Genomic DNA, 6,000 nt, shown 5'->3' with positions numbered 1-6,000 from the left:
CACGAAAGTCTGTATAAGCGTCGGCCATCTTGCTACTCCTCTGCGACTTTGTCATCCGCCCACTGCCAAATCCGCCCACTAAAGTCTGTATAAGCGTCGGCCATCTTGCTACTCCTCTGCGAGTTTGTCATCCGCCCACTAAAGTCTGTATAAGCGTCGGCCATCTTGCTACTCCTTTGCAAGTTTGTCTAATGGCGGCGCTAGCGTCACTCTAGGAGGGGAACCGGTTGCGTACCTGCGTGGGTGGCCATTTTTAGCAAAACGGGCTATATTATCTCCAAAAAATATTGATGTTGACATGATAAACAACCAAGTGATTGCATTACTTCCTGGACAAAGCTGTGTCTTTCTGAGTACTGACTGTATTGATTCTGAAGACGAAAGTGAGAAACTTAACTTCCCATTAGAATATTTAAACACTATCAACAATGCTGGATTACCACAACACAATCTTATACTCAAAGTAGGAACAATAGTCATGCTGTTAAGAAACCTTAAGGGTAGGGGCACACGGCGCGATTTCGCCGCGATTCTGTGCTAAGCGAGTTGTCGCTGCGTTTTTTAAGCCGAAATAGCTTTGCTAACTTTGGCGCTGGCGTCAATGCAAATCGCGGCGAAATCGCTGCGCTAATTCACACGCGGCGATTCGTTTTCTATTGTCGTCCGAAGTTGCCTCGCTGAGCGTTTCCGGGCGACAGTAGAAAAAGAATCGCCGCGTGTGAATTAGCGCAGCGATTTCGCCGCGATTTGCATTGACGCCAGCGCCAAAGTTAGCAAAGCTATTTCGGCTTAAAAAACGCAGCGACAACTCGCCCAGCGCAGAATCGCGGCGAAATCGCGCCGTGTGCCCCTACCCTAACACTAAGCAAGGTTTATGTAACGGTACACGGTGGGTTGTGAAGAGCATGAGACAAAATGTTATCAAGGCAGAAGTGCTTACAGGATCCCATAGCGGTGATACTGTTTTGATTCCCAGAATTGACCTTACCAGTTCTGACCAGGAATTACCTTTTAAACTTAAACGATGACAATTCCCCATTAAGGCTGCATTTGCCATGACAATCAACAAATCACAAGGACAAACATTGGATAAAGTCGGCATTTACCTATCTGAGCCTGTGTTTGGTCATGGTCAACTTTATGTTGCATTTTCAAGAGTGCAGCGTTCATCTGATGTTAAAGTCAAGATTTTAAGTACAGCTCACCAGGGAGAACTCATTCAAGGACAGGAGAACATTTTCACAAAAAATGTTGTTTATAAAGAAATTTTTCAGTAACACTTTACTACCAATAAACTCAAAATTTAAGAATTCTAATAGCAGATAGGTAATAACAAGCAATAGGCACAGATTCACTCTACATCCCCACAAATTAGCGTCGCCAGTTGCTGCCTGGGGATGCCGAGTGAATCAGCACCCATCGCATTTTGCTGCCTCACTGTTGTTACCATTCTTTCATTAACGATTCTTTAGAGAATCGGGGGTTTACTGGTTATTACTAATAGGATTAGTTGGGATCAGGTACAAGGTACTGTTTCAATACTACAAAGAAAAAGGAAATCATTTAAAAAAAAAATTTGATTATATGAAGTCTATGGGACTGCTTTTTCCATAATTTGTAGCTTTCTGTTGATTGTGTCTCTAATGTACTGGGGTCGTTGCAAATTATCCAGCAGAAAATGAGGTTGGTCTGTAATATAAGCTGATGCTACAGGGCTGATTATTATTCTGATTCTAGTTGCACTGGTTTCTGTGCTGCCATGTAGTAATTATCTGTATTAATTACTAATCAGTCTTGTACTGTGACATTTCTATTCTATGTGTACTGTATATTGTGAGTGGGTCCCTAAGCTCAGTAAGTGACAGCAGCACAGAGCATGTGCAGTGAATCAGCAGAAAAGAAGATGGGGAGCTACTGGGGCATCTTTGGAGACACAGATCTTTACTGCTAAAGGACTGTGGTTGCCTTGGGCTGGTACAGAAGCACAAAACATCATGTACAACATTTCTAGCTACTTCTTTAGTAAGGCTTTAGTTCTCCTTCAAGGTCAAGACTCCATTGTGGCCTGCTGCCTGACTAGAGCATAAAAAGACAGAATTGGAAAGGGTAGAAGGGGTACCCCTACATGCCTGTCCCACTCAGGTCTCCATTTTGAAGTGCAATGCAAGGCACAAAGTGTTGGAAACATGGCAGATTGAACCCAACTTTGCACTTTGTCTTCTGCCCTGAACTTAGTAAATGATTCCTATGTTGTTCCTATATTGTTATTAAGTGGGAGCCTCCTATTCCAATGGAATTCTGGGTAAAACACTGCATGCATTTGGCCTTTGTTTTTGCACCTAGCAGATTGCACTTGTGTAAGGCCCCATGTAAAGTGTCTCCGATTGCTACAGATTTACTGGTGACTGGTATCATTTATGATAAAATCTCTTATCTCTCAGTGGACAAGATGGTTTGTTTGATGAACCCAACAAATTCTTACATTAATCAGTGGAAGGTGTTAAATTCTCTGAGCATGACACTTATCTTTCTGTCATTTAGTGGTCCCAAAACTTAATTGAGAAAAAAATTGTGGAGCAAATTAAGATCATTGCTACTAAGTTAAAAACCCCTTAGTTATTAGCCGTAGTGTACATACTGAGGAATTATTCACAACAGCAATTTAAATTATGGGATTTTGCTTTTTTGTATGTTAATCCTGAAGCATTTTTCTCCTTTCAAATGATGCCATTTTGATTTAATCTTTACAAAACCTTTTTTAGCTATGCTGTGATTGATAAAAACATCAAGCTATGAACAGGGAAGAAAGCAAATGATGGTAAATTCTATGAAAAGGAAAAGTGCCTGAACGTGCAATTCTAAGGAATAGTTCTCATAAATAGCATTAATGAGAAATAAATAGATCCATATATTTTTCTCATCCTGCTACAGAGTTATACTGTAGATTTGTGGTAATAGGAGTATATCCAGATATCCAGAAGAAAGATGTATGGTAAATCTTAAGTGTTTAATTGAAGCTTATATTGGCTAAATATTTCTGTATATAATATGTCTATGTTTTATATAAATATCCAGATAGAAGGTGGACTCTGCACCTTAATTAAAATGTTCAACTTTTAATCAGTCCATTAAAGGAAAGGGAAGGCTAAAATTAAGTAAGCTTTATCAGAAAGGTCTATATAAATATACCAGTAAACCCTCAAAGTAATGCTGCTCTGAGCCCTCTGGCAAAAGAAACACTGTATTTCTGTCCTTCTATTGTGTACTCATGGGCTTCTGTATCAGACTTCCTGTTTTCAGGATAAACCTCCAGGGCTAGGGCTTGAGCATGCTCAGTTTGTTTCTCTCCCCCTCCCTTCCTCCTCCCCTTCCTGCTGTAATCTAAAAAGATTCAGCAATCCAACAAACCGTATTGCCTCCATAGGGCCCAATGATCGGATCAGACCAATATCACCCACCTCAATGTAGGCATATCGGGGAGAGATCTGCTCGTTTGGCGACATCACCAAATGAGCGTATCTCCCTGTGTATGGCCACCTTTAGCCATATCTAGTACGCACATTTTGCTTTCAAAGAGATTTACCTGTGTCAGATTTTGACCATGTAACCTGGATATTTAAGCATTTAGGAAAATAGCTTGTTTGCTGCATTAAATGTTCAGCACTGGCCCCTAGAAAAGGTAAGATATACCAGGAAGTGTCAGTTAAGTAATGATAATTAGTGATCGAATAATCTGTGGCGTTTTGCTTCGCTGAAAAATGTGCAAATTTACAGAAAAATTTGCGAAACTGCGAAAAATTTGCAAAATGCATTAAAGTCAATGGGCCAAAATAATTTTCATACACACGACTATTTGTTCAAATGCATTAAAGTCAACAGGTGTCCAAATTATTTTGACACACAACGATTTTCATGTGCGAAAAATTCTTTTTTTTGCGCTGAATTTATTTACTGGCGGCGAAACGGGAAAATTTGCAGCAAATCCTTGCCTGTCAAATTTATTCACCCATCAGTAATGATCAGTGTCGGACTGGCCCACTGGGATACCAGAAAAACTCCCGGTGGGCCCACGTATCAGTGGCCCTCATGCTGCTAAAAATTTGCACTATTTCATGCCCATTCCCTATTTCTATGAGAACAAAGAGGCTAAATAGATGGAATAATAGATTATAGTATGTGAAAAAAGAGACTAGGAGAAAAGTGGTTGAGCGAGGAGAGATTGAGTAAGGTTTTTGGGTGGGCCCCTGGTGAAAGGTTTTTGGGTGGGCCCCTGGTGAAAGGTTTTTGGGTGGGCCCCTGGAATCCCAGTCCGACATTGGTAATGATAATCTTGGTGTGATCTCTAACAATGGAAACAATTCCATACTTCTAAAATTCTTATTTTGCACTTAGTAGCTCAGTCTCAAGAGAGATTGCAAAGGAGTCTGAGGGTGACAATTAAAATGCAAAAAAAAAGGATGAAGAGATTCAATAACTTATCATTTCCAAAAGAACGTCAAGCAGCTTGCATGTGACTCCTTGTTTCCTATACTTAATTTACACAGCCTTTCATAACATATAATTTTGCATCTGTAGATTTGTGGTTTAAAATTGTGAGCAATGTATTGTATGTTTTTTTTTGTGTGGTTAACAGTATGAATACTTTCTACAAATAGGGAATATGAATTCGCTTCAATGGCTAAACATCTGCTTTGACTACAGTTCTGAGTTATACACAACACTGAAACATTTCTTATCTTTATTTTACTCTTGAACATTTACATAACAAGGCCAAATGGGTGCATTTGACAAACTATTGCAGCTTTGTAGGGAAGGGAAGGCCTAAACATGCAGTCATTTAAAAATGTACAAAACTGATGATATACGGAACACCTCTAGAATTTAATTTTATATTGTACTATTCCTCTAACATTCAGATGTCTATATGTTGTGTAACAAAAAATCAGCATTCGCAAACACTGCTAGTGATGAGTTAAATTTATGGTCCGTTTTTGCCATGGAAAAAAATGCATTGACTAGTGATGAGTAGTGATGGGTGGATCTGACCCATTTTGCTTTGCTGAAAATTAGTGGCACAGTGAAAATTTGCCGAAATTACTTCAATGCCTTTGTCAGATTGCCCATTTCTACCATTGAGCAATGCATTTTGTTAATTTTTGGCATTTGCCATCCAATCACAATGGTTCAATTGAACTTCAGTAAGGTGTTCACTTGCTGAAGTTCATTGGAACCATTGTGAGTGGATGTACAGTATATGACTTTACTACCCTCGAGGGTTTAAATGCCGGGATATTCCCTAACACTTCAGTTGAACTAAAGAATCCACTCGGATGAGTGGTGAAACTCTATGGGGGTTTTTTATCAAGGTCCAAATATCCTAAACTCGAACAATTCATAGTTTTCAGAGCAAAAAAAAACCTATGAATTTTTCGAGATTTATTAAAGTCCGATAGTCTAAAAACTCTGAATTAGAATCCCTGGTATCTAAAAGCTCTTGAAGGTCCTGTATAAGTCAATGGGGAAGGTCCCAGTGTCTGCGCTGATGTCCATACTGATATCCGACAATTTCAGGGTTTCGGTGCAAAAAACGCAGAAAACTCCGAAATTTGCCCAACCCTATTTTTTTGGGCTTTTTTCTTCATAAATAAGGTTCATTCAGGAATTCGGAGTTGCTCGAATTTTGATATTAGAAATACTAACCCTTTAAATGTCCAGTTGCCTTTGACTTAATTCTACTAGATACTGTATATCATGACCTGCATAAATGAGAATCTTCAAAGACATACAATAGGAGTACTATATTCTCTCTTTATTTTCAGGGGAGGTCCATCATTTTGCTTCTTTATTTGGACACTTTCCATAGCAAATCACCAATTAATATGGATTTCTAATTTGTCATAAAATAAGACTTTTGTTTTTAAATCTAGAATTTAAAAAAAATGAAGCAGTTTCTATATATGTTGCTGGCCTCTTCTCCTATTCCATTTTAACAGAGAAATC

This window comes from Xenopus laevis, chromosome 5S (genome assembly GCF_017654675.1).
Source record: "Xenopus laevis strain J_2021 chromosome 5S, Xenopus_laevis_v10.1, whole genome shotgun sequence".
Lineage (NCBI taxonomy): Eukaryota > Metazoa > Chordata > Amphibia > Anura > Pipidae > Xenopus > Xenopus laevis.
Note: the sequence above shows the minus strand (reverse complement) of the source record.